Source organism: Nomascus leucogenys, chromosome 17, assembly GCF_006542625.1.
Source record: "Nomascus leucogenys isolate Asia chromosome 17, Asia_NLE_v1, whole genome shotgun sequence".
Taxonomy (NCBI): domain Eukaryota; kingdom Metazoa; phylum Chordata; class Mammalia; order Primates; family Hylobatidae; genus Nomascus; species Nomascus leucogenys.
The window spans coordinates 31,324,445-31,344,620 of record NC_044397.1 but is presented as its reverse complement, the minus strand read 5'-3'; the positions used below and the strand labels follow the sequence as shown (position 1 = coordinate 31,344,620).

Sequence of the window (20,176 nt, the reverse complement as noted above, 5' to 3'; positions counted from 1 at the left end):
AAGTTGCAACCAGTGAGACTTGGGCCAGCATACCAGACAGAAAACTATCCCCAGTTGAGGAATGGGACTCGTCATTGACACTTCCGAAGCAAGAACACCATTGAAAGGTTGTCAGTGTGGTCAGTGGGTAGGGTTAATCAAGGAGGGAGGAAGACACTGTCCTTGGTGCTACAGGTCCTGCCTAGCCCTTGAGGCTTGAGAACACCCCTTGGAATAAACTAGAGAGGGAGGCACACTGGGTCAGGGCTACAGATTTCCTCCCAGAAGCTTAGAAGCTGCTGGGGACATGGTAATCCACAGTTGTTTCTGTGTAGCTATAAAATGTGACGTGTTTGGGGCCAAGAATGACTTTTCTCTTTCAGAATAAAGTTTGTATTTTTTCCTAACACAGGTAAATGATGGGAGATGAAACCAGATGATAATTCAGATTCTGGCCCTAGATAATTGCTTGGATTTCCTGAGGTAGGGAGGTTCCTACATTAGGCATAGTATGAGAAACATTGAGGGTGCTGCTAAAGGCCCAGGTGGCTCTTCAGTGTCTCTGAAGAACCACAAACGATTCAGGACTTGTCCAAATTATAAGCAAGAGGCTAGGCGTTCAAAGAGCCGGGGACAAGCTGTTCAGGTGAAAACACAGGAACCGAGACCCCAGTGTGGGAAGGGTCTGGGGCATCTGTGGGGTATGGCTGGAGGCAGCAGCATGAGAGGGAGTGAGGGGTGGGATGGCCTGAAGTCCAGGCTGTCCGCCATGGCCCAGCCAGTGGGGATCTAGGCTGGGTTCTGGACTCAGATAGGAGTGGGTTAGGTGTGAGGTGCATTTTGGAGGCGGAACAGAAAGGACAAGCTGGAATGAGTGGGGGTAAAGAGAAAGGAGGAATTGGGTTTTGTTGCATGAGCAGCCAGTGGATGGCTGTGTCCTTCAGGGATACAGGGGAGCCCAGGGGCCAGAAGTGGTGCTTCAGACATCTTTTGTCTGGAGTGCCTTTTAGACATCCAAGTAGAAGTGTTGAGTGCTGGGCGTGGTGGCTCACGCCTGTAATCCCAGCACTTTGGGAGGCTGAGTCAGGCGGATCACAAGGTCAGGAGATCGAGACCATCCTGGCCAACACGGTGAAACCCCGTCCCTAGTAAAATACAAAAAAAATTGGCTGGGCAGCCGGGCGCAGTGGCTCACGCCTGTAATCCCAGCACTTTGGGAGGCCGAGGCGGGCGGATCACGAGGTCGGGAGATCGAGACCACGGTGAAACCCCGTCTCTACTAAAAATACAAAAAATTAGCCGGGCGTGTTGGCGGGCGCCTGTAGTCCCAGCTACTTGGGAGGCTGAGGCAGGAGAATGGCGTGAACCCGGGAGGCGGAGCTTGCAGTGAGCGGAGATGGCGCCACTGCACTCCAGCCTGGGAGACAGAGCGAGACTCCGTCTCAAAAAAAAAAAAAAAAAAAAAAAAATTGGCTGGGCATGGTGGTGCGTGCCTGTAGTCCCAGCTACTCAGGAGGCTGAAGCGGGGGAATCGCTTGAACCCAGGAGGCAGAGATTGCAGTGAGCCAAGATTGCGCCACTGCTCTCCAGGCTGGCGACAGGGCAAGACTCCGTCTCAACAACAACAACAAAAGAAGTGTTGAGTAACCAGTGAGCTGACAAGCCCACCATGTGGAGGGCTCAGGTAGGACACGTGGGCTTGGGGGAGTGGACCGCATTCTGTGATGACAGAGCTAGCTGGGGGCAGGGCGGGGGACAAAGGAACCACTTCCCTATTGCACCTTGAAGGCTGCATTAGAGCATGAAGAGCCTTCTGGAAGAGGACACAGTGTTAAAGTAGAGGGGAGTGTGTGTTTCCAGGGCAAGTGAGGAGACTGGAAGCTTCAGGGCCAGCTCATAGAGGGGATGTCCCTTATGTGAAGAATGTGGACTTCTTTCTGATTGCAGCAGAAAGTCTGTCCATGGTCATTAAACAGGGTAGTGAAATGATCAGATTTAGCTTATCACATGATTATTCTGGTAGCAGAGGACTGAGGATGTAACGATCCCAGCAAGAGACTCCCAGGACCCTCAGGGACTCGCTGTGCATACAGGGTCCCTGTTGTGCTTCTTAAAGCCAACTGTGGAGCCGCCTGGCTCACCTGCCCAGGGACTCTGGCCGCTTAGCAGAAAGGCGGGTGAGGGACCCAGTGGAGCATGATGGTCTCTCCTGCCGAGGGTCTAAAGATGCTTATTCCCACAGGGCCAGTTGTTAGAAATGCAAGCACTCACACCGATACACTTTTCTCTCAGTGGTGCCTGCCTTCCTTTTTTTGTTTAATTGCCCCTTGCAGCAGCACATTCCATGGGAGATTCCATGACAGGGCTATTCTCACTCTCGATTTCAGTGGTTTTGATTTTATGTCTGTTGTCATAGCGCCTGGAGCTAAGCCTTATCAAATAATTGCACATCTGGTGATCACTTAGGCTTCCAGAAACGTGAGGCAGGGAGGACCCTCAAGGGACTCTGGTCAGCACTCCTGCTGCTGAGAGGCTTCACCGCATTCCCCTGGACTCACCAACAGCCTCGTTACACTTGATACTGTGTGTGTGTGCACCAGTGCGCTCAGCGCTTGCATCCTCACAACCCAGCCCCTTGTGAGGCTGGCCGGGCCACAGCTTGCCCTGTTCTGCACCATTCTAGGGCTGAAGGATTTGCCCAAAATATGTCACTAGACGGTGACGAACAGGCCCTTAGTCCAGTGCCTTTGGCAGGGGCTGGCTGGAGCAGCATGGCCATGTTCAGATGGCTGTCCCACCGCTTGTTAGCTGTGTGCACCCCCCGCACCACACCACCACCACCCCCACCCGAGGGTGACAGGATCCTCCTGAAAAGTCTGTTAGGAGGATTAAATGACTTGATAACTAAGATGTTTCATCCATAAGTACTCAATAAATGGTAGCTGCTGCTGTTATTCATCCCACTATTTCTAATCTCTCTACTCTTAAATTTTACAACTTTACTCAATAACTTTTAAAATACTCTACACTTGTGGCTCCCATAAATTTCCTCGTTGCTCTATTGAGGCCATTTCTAGTCCCTGTGCGATCAGGGTTATTGGAGGGCAACTGATAAACCAGCCATGCTCCCCACTTCTTCTCTAGGAGTTCGGCCTCCTCAGCTTGTCTGCAGATCTTTGCCTCTTAAGTTATCCAGTCCAGTTCTCACGTCTTCCCTGATGAACTGGTGTCCAGAAATCTGCTCTGTCACCTTCTGTGTGAGGAGCAGCCTCTCCAGCTTGTCTCACTGCTGTAGCTCCCACGGTGCAGGGTTTCCTTGAAGCATGCTTGGAGGGTAACAGGCCCAGGAGGCACAGTTGTGACTGGAGCCATGGCGGAGCAGCAACTGATATTTGTCACTACAAGTGCCGGCCTCCTTACAAGCACTCGTTTTATAGATAGGGAAGCTGAAGCTGGGAGAGGTGAGGTCACTCACCTGAGGTCACTTTAGTAAGTAGCCATGGTGGACTACTCAGGCGGGCCCAGAGCCAGTCTCCTGACCACCAGGTCATGTGGGGACACCAGGTGGCATGAATCTCTGAATCTTATTTTTCTCTGCGCTTGGGGAGGTGGTAATATAGGTCAGTCCTTGGCGATGGTTAGTTCCCTGCCCAGGGCCTGTCAGCCTTAATGTTCCTCTGATCCTGTTTATGAAATGCAGGTAATATATTGACATGGCTGAAGCTCAGAGAACATAATTGAAAGTCTTGTAGATGGCAGTAAAATGGGAAGATTTTTCAGGCTGGTTTTCTTATTGGTCTGGTGAGGAGCTAAAAGTTACAGCAGGAGGTCAGCAGAGGGCCCCAGAGCCTCAGAAGTAAACCTAGATTTGGGCGCATGCCTGAGTATTGGCAAATTTATGTAGCCGGGGCCCTTTGGCTCCACAGTGGGGCGTCAGGCATTGGAGTGCACATCTCTGAGCTGGGAGGAAACCCCAGTACCACCAAGACGAAGACAGGTGTGTAGAAGGTAGAATACCAAGAACAGTCGCAAAATCTGGTTACCCCCTGGAAAGATCACTGTGGTCTTACTGCTCCAGTTAAGAGTGTGGGTGTGTGATAACAGGGCCGGGGCTGTGTATGTAAACCAGGAACCCGGAAGAGAGCAAAGAGCTGTTTTTCTAGCTCCCTTACATTCCAGTATCCCCCTTCCCCTGATTTCTACTGGATTCTGATTTAGTTACTCTAATGGCCTCTGCATAGACAACCCTTCCCCCTTGGGCAGACTCTGATTCCTGGGATTTCCTGAGTAACACTCCCAGGACTCTGCACAGGAAGTGGAGAATGAGGTCAGGCCAGGACTGGAAGGGGATTCACCTACCCTCATAGCGATTGAATGGTAATTCCAGACCTGTTCTTAGTCACTTCTTTCCAATCTGAGGATGCTAACACAAATGTAAAAGACAGACAAATGGTTAAGTACAAAGTGCTTAGGATGGTCCCTTTGTAAGGGTTTGCTATTATTATAATTTACCAGAAGCCATATATGCAGCCTTTCGATATAGCCTGGATCTTTTATTTCATTCTTTTTTTCTTCTAGATTTCCTTTTTTTTTTTCCTTTTATAGAGGAAAGCCTGAGAAAATGGCAAGAAAACCAAAAGAATATGGTTCTGTGATTAGCAGTCCAGTCTTACAATGGAGATAATTTACCTAGTGCCCACCTTTAGTGAATGCAGGTGGCATTGCCCAGACCACCCATACAGTAGAGCATGTAACGTCCAGAAGCAAAAGACAACAGCAGATAGCGACTCCTTGGCTGATGTCGCAGAAGCACGTGCTGAGCAGTCTCTAAGTCACATGTGTTTGCTCTAAAATTAACACCTGGACAATTTAGAATTAATGCCATTAGAAAATGAAATCACTTCTGTTTTCCACACTATGTAAACCATACGTCAGAGTGCCCTAAAAACAAGGGAGATGTATGTGGTCTGTAGTGGTATTTCTCTTAGGTCAGGCCACTAGTTCTCTTACGAGGTTCGTTTCATGTGGTTGGTGGGTTTTGGTTTGGTTTGGCTTTTAAGGAACAATAACCCTTCCCTATGGGAAATAATGGGCCTTGGATGAGGTTATGTCCAGTGTTCATTGGTCCCATTTTGAAGTGCCCCAGCTGGATGCACACCTGGTCATAGACCCAGGGCCAGCCTTGAATCTAGCCTGGGACAATGACCAGAGAGGAAGTGTTTGGACCCTGAGGCCAGTGGCTTTTCTGTGTCGTGGCTCACGTTGCACTGTATGTTTATGAGTTTTCTTTCTCTCCCATTTGTTAGGCCGGAAATGCCATTATTCCTTAAGAATAGGGGCATAGGGGGCCCAGCCTTTTCAGCTGGAAGCTGCTTCTCCTAATTGTGTGTGTATTCCCCTCTGGTGCCCCTCTAATGTCCAGGTATCTTTTGTGTGCCAGGAGCCCCATGAGAGCTGTGGTGGTCACACAGCCAGGCAGACAGGACGGATGGGAGACTGTGAGGAAGCAGAGGCCACTGGCTTGGCCTGAGCACTCAATGCAGGTGCAGCTCAGGGGGATTCCCCAGCGACAGTTCTCACAGATGGGGATTGACTTGGTTCAGAATCATACTTTTTGCAACTGCCGTCAGCACTTTTAAGGCCAGCTTTGTTTTGTGTTAAAAGTTTGCATAAAATTATAAGGTATATAACTGGGGAGAAAGAAATTTCTTTGGCATGGAAAGAACTTGAGGCTGGGCGCAGTGGTTCATGCTTGTAATCTCAACACTTTGGGAGGCCAAGGCGGGCCGATCACTTGAGACCAGGAGTTCAAGATCAGCCTGACCAACATGGCGAAACCCTATCTCTCCTAAAAATACAAAAAAATTAGCCGGGCCTGGTGGCATATGCCTGTAGTCCCAGCTACTTGGAAGGCTGAGGCACAAGAATCACTTGAACCCGGGAGACGAAGGTTACAGCGAGCCGAGAACACATTGCACTCTAGCCTGGGCAACAGAGCAAGACTCTGTCTCAAAAAAAGAAAAAAAAAAGAAAAAAGAAGAAGAGGGCCATGGAAGGCTGAGGTGGGCGGATCACCTGAGGTTAGGAGTTCAAGACTAGCCTGACCAACGTGGAGAAACCCCGTCTCTATTAAAAATACAAAATTAGCCAGGCATGGTGGTGCATGCCTGTAATCCCAGCTACTCAGGAGGCTGAGGCAGGAGAATCTCTTGAACCCAGGAGGTGGAGGTTTCAGTGAGCTGAGATCGCACCATTGCGTTCCAGCCTGGGCAACAAGAGCGAAATTCCATCTCAAAAAAAAAAAAAAAAAAAAATTTGAATAGAGTTAGCGCTACAGGCTTCATGACCTTACTCCTTTGTTCGTTTGTTTGTTTGTTTTGAGAGGGTCTTGCTCTGTCATCCAGGCTGGAGCGCAGTGATGCGATCATAGCTCACTGCAGCCCCACCTCCTGGGCTCAAGCAATCCCGCTGCCTCAGCCTACTGAGTAGCTGGGACTATAAGTGGGCACCATTACACCCAGCTAATTTTTTTAAATTTATTTTTTGTAGAGAGTATCTTGCTTTGTTGTCCAGGCTTGTCTCAAACTCCTGGCCTCAAGTGATCTTCCTGCCTCAGCCTTCCAAAGTGCTGGGATTACAGGCATGAGCCACTACACCATGCCAAACTCACACCTCCCCTGTCCCCTCGGATATGGCCCAGGAAAGCCTGTCCCCTCTGGGGTCTCTAATTCTTGTCTGTGCAGAACCTAGTGTGTGTGCAGAGGGATAAGAATTGAATGAGGTGATGTCTGTGAAGTGCCCAGCATAGTAACTAGCACACAACAGACTGTTAGTAGTTGGTACCTTATTTGAGTGTTCCAGAATCACTACATTTTTCCCTGCCATTATTTAAAATAAAAAAATTCACCTTTTAAATTGTGGGAGCTCCGCTGTAGTTACATATGAAGCTGGTTTTTCAGCAGTTGCCATTCTGTACCCACATTTGCTTTATATATATGTTTTGTTTTGTTTTTTTTGAGACAGTGTCTCTCTCTGTCGCCCAGGCTGGAGTGCAGTGGCGTGATCTCAGCTCACTGCAACCTCTATCTCCCTGGTTCAAGCAATTCTCCTGCCTCAGCCTCCCAAGTAGCTGGGATTACAGGTGCGTGCCACTATGCCCAGCTAATTTTTGTATTTTTTAGTAGAGATGGGGTTTTGCCATGTTGGCCAGGCTGGTCTCGAACTCCTAACCTCAGGTGATCTGCCCACCTCTGCCTCCCAGAGCTACATTTGCTTTAAAGACCCCCCGGGGGCTTTGCACAACTGTAAACGAGTGAGTGTCACCTCTTTTTGGACTAGTCTCCCCAAGAATTCCCAGCTGACCTTTTTCATTTGTTTTGTTTTGTTTTGTTTTGTTTTGTTTTGTTTTGTTTTGTTTTGAAACAGAGTCTCTGTTGCCCAGGCTGGAGTGCAGTGGTGCGATCATAGGTCACTGCAGCCTCGACCTCCTGGGCTTAAGTGATGCTCCCACTTTGGCCTCCCGAGTAGCTGGGACTACAGGGGTGTGCCACCACACCTGGCCTTTTTTTTTTTTTTTTTTTTTTTTAAGAGATGGAGGGCTGGGCGCAGTGGCTCACTCCTGTAATCCTAGCACTTTGGGAGGCTGAGGCAGGCGGATCATGAGGTCAGGAGTTTGAGACTAGCATGGCCAACATGGTGAAATCCCATCTGTACTAAAAATTTGCAAATTAGTCGGGCACAGTGGCTTATGCTTGTAATCTCAACACTTTGGGAGGCAGAGGTGGGCGGATCATGAGGTCAGGAGTTTGAGACCAGCCTGACCAACATGGTGAAACCCCGTCTCTCTAAAAATACAAAAATTAGCTGGGCGTGGTGGCGGGTGCCTATAATCCCAGCTACTCGGGAGGCTGAGGCAGGAGAATCGTTTGAACCAGGGAGGCGGAGGTTGCAGTGAGCTGAGATCACGCCATTGCACTCCAGCCTGGGCGACAAGGCAAGACTCCATCGTAAAAAAATAAATAAATAAATAATTGAAAATTAGCTGGGCATGACGGCACACACGTGTGATCCCAGCCACTTGGAGGCTGAGGCAGGAGAATTACTTGAGCCCAAGAGGCAGATGTTGCAGTGAGCAGAGATCATGCCAGTGCACACCAGCCTGGGCGATACAGCAAGACTCCGTCTCAAAAAAAAAAATGAGAGAAAGAGAGAGATGGAAGTCTCTCTGTCTTTCCTAGGCTGGTCTCAAACTCCTGGGTTCAGGTGATCCTCCTGCTTCAGCCTCCCAAAGTGCTGGAATTACAGGTGCGCACCACTGCACCCAGCTAATTTTTTTATTTTTTGTAGAGACAAGGTCGTGCTGTGTTGCTCAGGCTTAATATTTTTATTTGCTGTGATGACATGGGATGTTTTATTCTCCAGATCTAGCCAAATGGAGAAATTCCTTGCAGGCCCTCATTCTGGGCTGTGGTCTTGGCCTCCTGCACTTGATCCTGCAACTTTCTCTCTTTCCTGCATACTGCCCCACGTGACAGGTCAGCTTTGCTGTTCACATCACCCCCAGTTGGAACCTGCAGTGGCTTCTAGAGCCTTTGTCACTCTTGTTAGTCTAGCCCCTTCTTCTCTTCTCGCAAATCAGGCCAGTCCCCCACCTGCCTGCCTGTTCTTGCAGATGCTTTCGCCCACAAAGCCATCTCCAGCCCACTCCATTCTGTCGAGCCTGTTCTTGAACAGCAGCTCCACTGACAGGGCCACGCTAATTACTGTAAGCAGGTGGGGTAGATAGGTGGGCGGGCAGAGGCCATGCTGTACACCTTGTGGCTTCATAGAAGAATCTCAATAACCACTGACTTCCCCTGCTTGGGGTGGTGCTGGTGACCAGTGCAGTACTGCCCGCAGGCGGGGCATTTGGTGTTGTAGAGGACACATTGGTCTCTGGAGGTCCAGAGAGTGGTGAGAATGCCCACACCGTGCACATATACCCCCGTCCCACCCTGCGTCGATGGAGAGATGGATACACCCTGCCCCTGCCCTGTGTCTCTTGTTAAGACACAATACATCTATAAACCACAGATCCTGAGCTGTAGCCAGGACATCTCAGTACTTGTTTTGTACATTTTCCAATTTCAAGACATCCCCCTTGGTCAAATGATAAATCCAGTAGGGCTCCTCAGCACTGTCCTGGGAGTGTGCTGCCTGTGTCCCTGTGTCCTAGAGAGCCCCAGCTCCTCGCCTCCCAGTGCTCTACAGCATCCTATCTCAAGTCCTCCCTCACATCCATCCTCTACCCTGCGCTGCTCACCAGGAAGACCACAGCAGCCTCCTCACTGGCCTTCTCTCTTCCAGACTCATGCTCCATACCAGCACCAGTGTGCTTATGTGATCACATAAGTATTTATGTGATGAGTATTTATTGTCGGGTACCAGCAAGAGAATGTATCTAAGTGGATAAAAATGTTTTATGAATTCTGGAAACCTCTTTTTATTCCCAGAACATCAATTCAAAGTCCAACTCCTGTTGAAATTCATCAGTGGGTTAAACTCTTGAGTTGTCTTGATGCTACAAGCACTACATCGTGTGTGTGTAGTTTCATTCTAGAGTCTGGTTGCTTCACTTCTTGTTATTAAATTTAACAAACATAACTCTCCAACTTGGCATTTTTGTAGAGTGGGATCCTTTTATATAAACATTAGTAAAGACCAAAGTAACTGATATAACTACAAGATTATCATTCCCCCAAAGTAAACATGTATTTAGGGGCAGCTGCTTCCAGGAAGCCATGTGCTCTTCTGGATGGAAAATAACTCGGTGGCATTCTTGGTTTTCTGGGACTTAGTCCCAGTCTCTACAGCCTGCTTTCCATCTGTCCCCCAGAATCAGGACTTAACGTCTCCAACATGTATGAAGAAGATCAGAGGGCACAGTGTGTGCACAAAGGGGCGGGAACTTCTCTGATCCACTGCCATCTACTCCTTGATAGTCATCAAAGGCCACTGTCTTGGTCAGCTCGGCTGCCATAGCAAAATACCAGACTAGGGGATTATATATGCCATCAGTTTTCTTACAGTTTTGGAGCTAGAAGTCTGAAATGAAGTTGTCATCAGGTTTTGTTTCTTGTGAGGCCCCTCTCCTTAGCTTGCAGAGGGCTGTCTTCGTGCTGTCTCCTCACATGGCCTTTTCTGTGCACTCCTCTGGTGTCTCTGTCCTTTTTTTGTTTGTTTGAGACAGAGTTTTGCTCTCGTTTGCCCAGGCTAGAGTGCAGTGGCGCAGTCTTGGCTCACTGCAACCTCCGCCTTCCAGTTTGAAGAGATTCTCCTGCCTCAGCCTTCCAAGTAGCTGGGATTACAGGTGCCGCCACCGCGCCCAGCTAATTTTTTTGTATTTTTAGTAGAGACGGGGTTTCACCATGTTGGTCAGGCTGGTCTCGAACTGCTGACCTCGTGATCCACCCGTCTCAGCCTCCCAAACTACTGGGATTACAGGCGTGAGCCACCGTGCCCAGCTCTCTCTGTCCTTCTTATAAGGCTATCAGTTAGATTGGAATAGCGCCCACCCTATCAGCCTCATTTAATATAATCACCTCTTTAAAGGCCCTGTCTCCAAATACAGTCATTGTCCAAGGTGTCAGAGTTAAGGGCTTCACATAAGCATTTGAGGGAGACATAGTTCAGTTCATAACAGCCACAGATAAATGATGTATCTTTTTAGCACGTGTGATTCAGTTGGGAAAACAATAGAAAGCAGGAACAGTTACCACTGGGCTTAGAGATGAGCCAAAGGCAAGTGTATTCAAGCATGAGCAGCTGGGTCCCCTCTGTGTTCATCAGGATTTCCAGCCTTCACATGGGCACATGGAGCAGTTGCTGAGCCTAACTAGAGCGCAGCTTAGGGAGCCTGGCAAAAGGCATATTGCCTCTGGTGAGGTTTTATCCTGTTGTCCATCTGTGTTATTTAGAGCAGTTTCTGTAAAGAAAAAAAAAACGCTATTAGCAACACCAGAGCAGGCTGCCACTCCGGCAGCTCTCCCGGAACCAAGTAGTTCACAGAAAACACTCTAGGCCTCCTAGGGAAGGGAGAGGCATGGTGGTTCGTCTTGGGCAGACCTTGAGTCCTGCTTTCCCGGGGTGGACCCTCACCCCTGAAAAAGGCTACAGACGGCCTCCTTATGGCCACCACTACAAGTTCCTCCTGCGTAGGCCATATAACTGGAACTGAGAATTTGGGCTATGGATTAAGGCTGAAAACACAACTCAAAAAAGATGAGAGGGAAGTCACATTTCAACATACTACTGTGTTACGAGACCCAGTTACACCACCTTAGCTGTTCTTTTGCTTCCAAAGGTCACCTTAGGTTGTCGGACATGAAGAAACTAATGAACCAGTAGGGGTGGAGATTAAGCATGCTTTGGGGTCAGAATGGTGAGGGGCATACCATTAATTTCTTGCTCATAAACATTTCTGTGAAATGATGGAATCTCCTAAGATTTGTTTCATACATGATTAACTATACCAAAAATTTAAATCCAAGAATAAGCAAAAAGAGGAAATAAAAGGCTGTTTTTTTACCCAAACACTAGTTCAGCACTCTCCTCTGGTTCTGGGTGTCTCCTTTTGGCAGCCCCTCCATGCACATCGGAGGAGCCCACTTCCACATGGCTGGGTCCTCTGCAGTCGGGCAGCAGCACTGTGGTCAGGCGTGTGTCATCTCAGGGGAGCAGTGCATGTACAGGAAATGGATCCTGAAAGTCTTACATCCAGGTTATTTATGAAAGTGATTTCCAGGCCAGGCACGGTAGCTCACGCCTGTAATCCCAGCACTTTGGGAGGCCAAGGCGGGTGCCTCACTTGAGGTCAGGAGTTCGAGACCAGCCTGGCCAACATGGTGAAACCCTGTCTCTACTAAAAATAAATAAATAAATAAATAAATAGCTGGGCATGGTGGTGCGTGCCTGTAATCCCAGCTATTCGGGAGGCTGAGACAGGAGAATCACTCGAACTTGGGAGGCGGAGGTTGCAGTGAGCCAAGATCACACCACTGCACTCCAGCGTGGGTGGCAGACAGAGACTTCATCTCAAAAAAAAAAAAAAAAAAAAAAAAAGGATTTCCAAACGCACCATCCACAATCTCACTTACTTTCTTTTTTTTTGAGATGGAGTCTTGCCCAGGCTGGAGTGCAGTGGTGCAATCTCAGCTCGCTGTAATCTCCGCCTCCCAGATTCTAGCAATTCTCCTGCCTCAGCCTCCTGAGTAGCTGGGATCACAAGTGCACACCACCATGTCGGGCTAATTTTTGTATTTTTAGTAGATAGGGTTTTGCCATGTTGGCCAGGCTGGTCTCAAAACTCCTGACCTCAAGTGATCCGCCCACCTTGGCCTCTCAAAGTGCTGGGATTACAGGCGTGAACCACTGCACCTGGCCAACACAGTCTCAGTTTCAACAGTGATATCTGGCAGATTTGATATGAAGTTTAGGTCTTGATTTAGAAGCATGAACAGACCCCGCACCTCACTCTCTAGCATCTTTTGGTCTCTTACTGCTAAATCTGTCAATAATCTTTCACTTGAGGCAAGATGGAGTGATGATTTTATAAGCATTGAGTAAACTCTGCCAGTCTTTTCAGCCACACTGAAAAGAATGGATAATGAGTGTGTCAGCCTCCCTGTGATTGCCAGTGGCAAAGATTGGTCTTCTAAAGATCTCGTTTCTTTTCTAAATAGAGGTATCAGAGGATCAGCAAAACCAAGACCTGGATCAAAAGAGGCCAGCTTCTCAACTTTACTGTATGTCGGAATCAGTTAGCGATCTTGTCAGATGCAACTCTGCTTAGTAGGTATAGCTGGAGCCCAACCACCCATACTCCTCTCAGGCTGGCAGGTGCAGACAGTCCCGCCCATCCTGCACAGCACGGGACTGGGTGGGATAGTTTCCCCCAAGGTGGCCATCTGTAGCCACCTGCCTGCGTTGAAATACTCTCTAATGCTCTTTATAATATTAGGTCCACAGAACTAAAAATCACTTATGCTCCTGCTCTTATTCCTGGGGGAGATAACTAGATTTCGGATGGATAAGAGCCCTGTGGGGATGAGTGAAGGTGTGAGAGTAATCGCATCTAGAGGCATCAGGTGGATAGTATGCTAACTAGATAGTGTTCTACTATTTCCCATAGTAAAGACATGGGGAAGATACACCGTGACTAGAACACCCAAAGCGTGTGAACCAGGAGAATGAAGGGCGTGAAGCCCTGGAAGGGCAACAGCGGGCCCCGGCTACTTCCTAACAGCGTTCTTCCTCAGGACTAGGATCTCTGGCCCGCTTCTGAGCCCTCCACTCTGGGTGTCTCCCACCTATATTTTTATCATTCTTCTGTGTCGAGTTGACCCTTTTTTCCTCCCTCCTTTGACCCTCATCCTCAGTTCATATCTCCTGTCCTCAAGAGAGGCTTCCCTTTTTGTCACATTTCACTAGCAAGGAGGGAAAGATTAAAAGTCAGCTTTGTGGCCCGGCACGGTGGCTCACACCTGTAATCCCAGCACTTTGGGAGGCCGAGGTGGGCGGATCACAAGGTCAGGAAATCGAGACCATCCTGGCTAACGTGGTGAAACCCTGTCTCTACTAAAAATACAAAAAATTAGCTGGGCGTGGTGGTGGGTGCCTATAGTCCCAGCTACTTGGGAGGCTGAGGCAGGAGAATGGCGTGCACCTGAGAGGCGGAGCTTGCAGTGAGCCGAGATCGCGCCACTGCACTCCAGCGTGGGTGACAGAGCAAGAAAAAAAGTCCACTTTGCTATTTACTCTGAGAAGGGATTTGATTTTTATGAGAATGTGAAAAACTACCAGGGGCAGCCGCTTTTCTGTGCCTGCTATATAAACAGTACTTTGGAAGATGTCCTGTCTGATATCCACAAAGGGGTATTGTCAACGCCAAGTTCAGACAGCTTTGTATTCTTCTGTCCCTGGATACATGAATTACTGCCATCTTTACACGGCGCCCTAAAATACCAACGCGAAGTTACCTGCTCAACTTGAAGCTGCACTGTACCCTGGAACCAGCACTTCTGCTGAATGACTCAGGATGAAGCCTCGACTTCCTTCTTCCCACCCTGTGCCCAGACCCCAGTGGTTCCTTTCCCCCACCTGGTCCAGTAACTTTAAGTCCAGCTGTTGTCAGCCTGGGCATGAGGAGGAGTGTCAAGATGGCCTTTGTCCTACCTGGAAGGAGGCTTCCTGGAATTTGCAGCCTCTCTTCCAGGGCATGCTGACAGTGCAGCTCCAGCAGGCAAGAGCTGGTTTTGCTGGCTGTTCCTGCCAGGGCAAGATTCCCAGCAAAACCCTGGGAAGCCCAAGGGTAGCCCAAGCAGTAAGCAAAGACAAGGTCAGCCTGGCTTGTTTCTGCCCAAGTGATAACGGTGTTTCTGTTTGACAGTTTGAAATGATCTGTTATTAGATCTGCTTCCTACGCGTGGCCCTGCTCCTGCAGGATGGAGAAGGCTGGGGTTCCCCTGGTTCCTGGGCATTGTTTCTTATCAGCAGAGTCACCTCCAGGGTAACTAGAGATGGGGCTGGTTTTCAGTTCCTGGCAGTGATCCCTGGGACTTCCTATTGTGAGAATGAGCCTTTTGATGCCTTTTTAAAGAAACTTTAATTCTGAATGAATTCTAAATTAATGGCTTTTAAACTTTTTTGCTTGTGACCTATAGTAGGAAATATAAATTACCATAAGCCTCATCCAAACATAAATAAATATAGGTGTAACAGAAACAGTTTTATAAAACAAATACTTGACACATGGAATATGCCCTAGTATTTTTGTTTTAACTTTCTTTAAATCCACTAGTCATAATCTACTGAAATGACCTTACAGCCCACCAAAGGGCCACAGTATATAGTTTAAAAGTCATGGCTGGCCAGGCACAGTGCCTCACAACTGTAATCCCAGCATATGGGAGGCCAAGGCGGGTGCATCCTTTGAGCCCAGGAGTTGAGACCAGGATGGGCAACATAGCAAGACCTGGTCTGTACAAAAAATTAGCCAGGTATGGTGGTATGTGCCTGTGGTCACAGCTACTCTGGGCACTGAGGTGGCAGGATCACTTGAGCCCAGGCTTGAGCCCAGTGACCTATGATGGCACCACTGACTGCGCCCCAGCCTGGGTGACAGAATGAGACCCTATCTCAAAAAAAAAAAAGAAGTCATTGCTGTAGTAACTTAGGTTCCACAACCTATATTGTATGGAGCATCTACGGGGAGCAAACCCTTTGGAAGAGGCTTAGTTACAGCCTCCCCTTCTGCCCTTTCCAGGCTGTGAGAAGCTCGGCAGGAAGGCGGGAGAGGCCCCACCTTCAGAGGCACAGCTCAGAGGGCTTGAGAGCTCCCCGTGAAAGGGATCCCTGCAGGTGGGGTTCTTTGGGAATCAACGTCATGCACAGCCATTGCAGAGGCTCTTCTTCAGCATCTGTTTACTCTGGGCTCAGGCCCCAGGCAGCCTGCAAACCCAACCCTCCTCTCCACCTTACAACTCTGCCCACCCTGCTCCTCCCTGTTCCTGGTGCCTGGAATTCTTTCCCCCAGATAGCACCAGACGCGCTCCCTCGCCTTTCTTAAGTCTTCACTTACATGCACCTTCGCAGAGAGGCCTTTCCTGACCACCGGTTTATAATTGTGAACTATTTCGCCCTCTCCACCCCAGTGCATTCCTCTTCTATTTTTTTCTCCTCAGCACTTACAATCATGTCTTACTATATATTACACTTAACGTGTGTCCCCACTGCAGAGCAGGACCCATAGTCCTTAGTAGGAGCTCACATATTGGTCTTGGAATTTTTTTTTTTTTTTTTGAGACGGAGTCTCACTCTGTCGCCCAGGCTGGAGTGCAGTGGCGTGATCTCCACTCACTGTAAGCTCTGCTTCCCGAGTTCATGCCATTCTCCTGCCTCAGCCTCCCGAGTAGCTGGGACTACAGGCACCCGCCACCACGCCCGGCTAATTTTTTTGTATTTTTAGTAGAAACAGGGTTTCACCGTGTTTGCCAGGATTGTCTCGATCTCCTGACCTCAGGATCTACCTGTCTCGGCCTCCCAAAGTGCTGGGATTACAGACGTGAGCTATCGCGCCCGGCCTTGGTCTTGGAATTTTTATATAAATGTCCACATGCTGCCATTGCCTAGGCGTTGCTGATACAGTCTCTGTGATTCTATTAAACAGCCATTCGAGAGAAACAGTTGTCTGTATTTGAATAACCAATATAAGGGAATTGGTAGTTTTGTTTGTAGTTACTATGATAAAGATAAAATTGAACTTCGATTTATTCTAGAAAGACTTTGCCCTCCCACTCTGTCCTCGAAGCCCTGGTCCCCATAGTATAATAAAAAGCCGGCAGCTATGTGTGGTCTCTCCCAGAGCAGTCAAGCTGATGTCTCGGTGCCTTGTAACTTTCCATCCCTAGGGGGCAGCATTAGCACAGAAACCACATATAAAGCTTCTCGTATTCCAATTTGTCACCTAATCCTGGTGGCTCAGGGAAAGAAGTTTTCTAATCCACAGAAATAACACTTCAAGATTTCTTTTTTCAAAGCCTGGTTCTGTACATAGAAATGGTAGGTGAGGTGTGTATGAAAACAAAAAATATTTAAGAACAACATGAAATCTTCCCCCAAAGAAGCCCTTTCCTCAGGACTAGGGGGTGAGGTGGGGGAGGCTTTGTAATGGTTCCCAGAGCTCTGACTTGGCCACTCGCAGATTTGAATTTCTGCATTTGGAAATGTAAAGGTTCTCCTTCCTTTGAGAGATGATTTACTGTACTTTGAGGATAGAGAGGAATCCCCTGCATGGTGAGCTTGGCTTCTTAGATGTGACATTATCAGATCATTACAAGACACTGTTAGAAGAATTCATGCTAGAATTTTGTGTGTCCTGGCTGGGTGTGGTGGCTCGTGCCTGTAATCCCAGCACTTTGGGAGGCCAAGGCGGGCAGATCATCTGAGGTCGGGAGTTCAAGACCAGCCTGGCCAACGTGGTGAAACCCCGTCTCTGCTAAAAACTACAAAAATTAGCCAGGCGTGGTGGCAGGCGCCTGTAATCCCAGTTACTTGGGAGGCTGTGGCAGGAAGAATTGCTTGAACCTGGGAGGCGGAGGTTGCGGTGAGCCAAGATTGTGCCATTGCACTCCAGCCTGGGCAACAACAGCAAAACTTCGTCTCAAAAAAAAAAATAGAATTTTGTGTCTCCTTTAAGAACTGGACCCAGGCAGTTTGGATTATCTTGTTGCTGGGAGTGCAGAGGAGAATGCTGGCCAGTGGGGGAAGCGAGCAGCCTACCCTTGGGCAGCAACTGGCCTTCCACAGCCCCTGGGAGTGTTGGGGAGAGCCAGGCTGGGACACAGGCAGAATGCGCATTTCCAGTCCTGACCCCTCTAAACCAGAAGTTCTCTTAGGCACACATTTTCAGGGTGTACTGTTTGTGAGCTCCTTTTATCCTGATTGAAGAGAGATCAACTTCTGTCTTGAAACTATAGGAGAAAATCAACAAAGAACATCCTAATTGAAATAAATACATGCAGTACTTTCTCACACCATCTGCAAGCATTTGGTCATTAGCCGCTTGGTAATAACTGCTGTTTGTAGTTTAACTCATTAAATTGGGGAAAGACATTAGGGAGCAAAGAAAGGAACGACAATAACTCATCCTTAAGGCTCAAGCTGTAATGAATTAACCTGAAAGGGTCGTATATATTCATAATTTCATTTTCTCATAAAGTACTTGGCATAATTATAAGTAAGACCCAATAGGGAGGAAATAATGTTCTTTCAGGGAGGAGATAGATACGTTTTTTTTGCCCATGGAAAGTACAAAAAACATTTATAACTCTCTGCATAGAGAAGATGTGCTTTGTCTTGCCAGCCTCCACCTCAGACACTGAGCACCTTGTGCCGCTCAAATCTAGTGCTAGGCTCTAGAAATCCAAAGATACCTAAGATGTACGGTGGTTGATTACGAGCCCCTCCAGGTTAGGAATTCTCCAGGCTTCATCTCCATCACATCCCCATGTGGCACAGAATAGGCACTCAAGTGAACTTTTTTTTGTTTGTTTTGGGGTTTTTTTGTTTTGTTTTGTTTTTTTGAGACGGACTCCCTCTCTGTTGCCCAGGCTGGAGTACAGTGGCAGGATCTCAGCTCATTGCACCCTCTGCTTCTGGGTTCAAGCGATTCTTCTGTCTCAGCCTCCTGGGTAGCTGGGACTACAGGCGTGCGCCACCACACCCGGCTAATTTTTGTATTTTTAGTAGAGACGGGGTTCACTATGTTGGCCAGGCTGGTCTTGAACCCCCGACCTTGTGACCCCCCTGCCTCAGCCTCCCAAAGTGCTGGGATTACAGGCATGAACCACCGTGCCCGGCATCGAGTGAACTTTTTTTTTTTTTTCTGAGATGGAGTCTCGCTCTGTCGCCCAGGCTGGAGTGCAGTGGTGCCATCTCAGCTCACTGCAAGCTCCACCTCCCAGGTTCACACCATTCTCCTGCCTCAGCCTCCCAAGTAGCTGGGACTGCAGGTGACCGCCACCACACCTGGCTAATTTGTTTTTGTATTTTTAGTAGAGACGGGGTTTCACCGTGTTAGCCAGGATGGTCTCGATCTCCTGACCTCATGATCCGCCTGCCTCGGCCTCCCAAAGTGCTGGGATTACAGGCGTAAGCCACCGTGCCCAGCCAAGTGAACTTTTTTTTTAATGGATGAATTGAGCCCTCCATGCCAAGCCTGTCCAGCAGGACATCATCTTTGCCACAAGGAGCGCCTGGCGTTTGGAAGAGATGTGACATAATCAGATAATTACAAGACGCCACTAAAAGTGCAGTAACAACGCATAAGCCAAGTGCTCTGGAAGCCCAGTGAGCAAGTGCCAGCTCTTCCCGGGTCATTTGGGTTTCCCAAGCCACCGGTATTTGAAGGGAGAACTGGTGAGTAGGTGTTGCCAGAGGAGAAGAGACATTCTTAGGCAAAGTGTTGTGCCATTGAGGGCATAGGGGGTGTGGGTGCTGGATTCTCTGAGCGCTCTGTCCTGTCCCAGCTCCGTCTACTGTCCTAGCTCCATCTACTGTCCTGCTTGCATTCCCTCTACCTGGAATGCTTCTCTACCAGATAGCCTTCAGGCTCAAGCAGAAGTGCCAGCTCTACACAAGCCTTCCCTGACAAACCAGTGTCAGATGGCACCCTCCCTGTTCACACTGCCTGCCCCCTACCTGGCTTTAGTTTCCTCTGAGGTACTCACCATCTTCCTCAGAGTATACAGTTATCTGTTTGTTAGTAGACTCTAAGAGGACAAGGGCTTCGTTTTATACCGATCCTTCTCTCTGGCACTGATGGAAGGCTCTCAGTGGCACTGGTGGAAGGGGCAAGGGTGGGAACATGAGAGTGTCTTCATTCCTTTCAGTGCAGAAACTGTCTCTGTTACCTGCATTGCTCTGAACAAAACTGACCCAGAGCAGTTTCAGTGATGGTGATAATCTCAAGCAATGCCATTACCAAATCTTAATGCCATGATCCTGGCCACCTTTGAGGAGGTAAGTGGCATGTATTTACAAGTAAGGGTCAGGGGCTGGTTGAGGGAGTGACTATGGAAAACTTTCGTGGAGCATATCTCTGTTTAGGCAGTAATGGAAATCTAAAAATGGACTTCCTTTTGCTATGCCACCAGACGTGCAACTGGCCAAAGGTGGCAGGAACAGCTACTTCCTCACACGTGTCCAGTCTGAGATCACCCTGTGATTAGCAGGTTCCTATCATTACCAGTAAGAAAGGGTATCCTCAGGTCTGATCCCATCCCATCCTGCCTCTTACTGAGCCGTTCCCAGCTCTCCAGGAAGCAGGCATCCTGCACAGCTGCAGCTGCACGGCCATGCCTTTGATGCCCTGATGCTCACACCCAGATTTGCTGATTGTTCCTCTGTGGTCTTCTCACACAAGATGCCATTGTAACCTCAGCTTGTCTCATAGCCATGTGCCCTTGGGTTCTCCAGTAAACAGTGACCTGCTCTTGCTAGCAAACACCATGTGGGCACACAGTGGGACTAGAGTAGAAAGAGCAAGTGGATTTGGGATCAGACAGACTCATGTCTAAAGCTCTGTGACCTCGACCAAATTAATTGGACCCTCCGAGCCTTCTTTTTCCCTTACCTTTTTTGTTTTTGTTTGAGCAGAGTC

General features: G+C 48.6%; 1 protein-coding gene and 1 long non-coding RNA gene across 6 annotated transcripts in view; both read left to right on the top strand.

Moving 5' to 3' along the window:
• Positions 1–20,176, top strand: part of LOC100592722 (E3 ubiquitin-protein ligase RNF216) — a 164,989-nt gene that overhangs the window by 102,560 nt on the left and 42,253 nt on the right. The gene's annotated exons all lie outside the window — the stretch shown is intronic.
• LOC101179436 lies at positions 1,556–19,540 on the top strand. The gene is made up of 3 exons (XR_179604.1): positions 1,556–1,663; positions 15,281–15,375; positions 19,407–19,540. It is a non-coding gene; the product is annotated as an uncharacterized LOC101179436 (long non-coding RNA).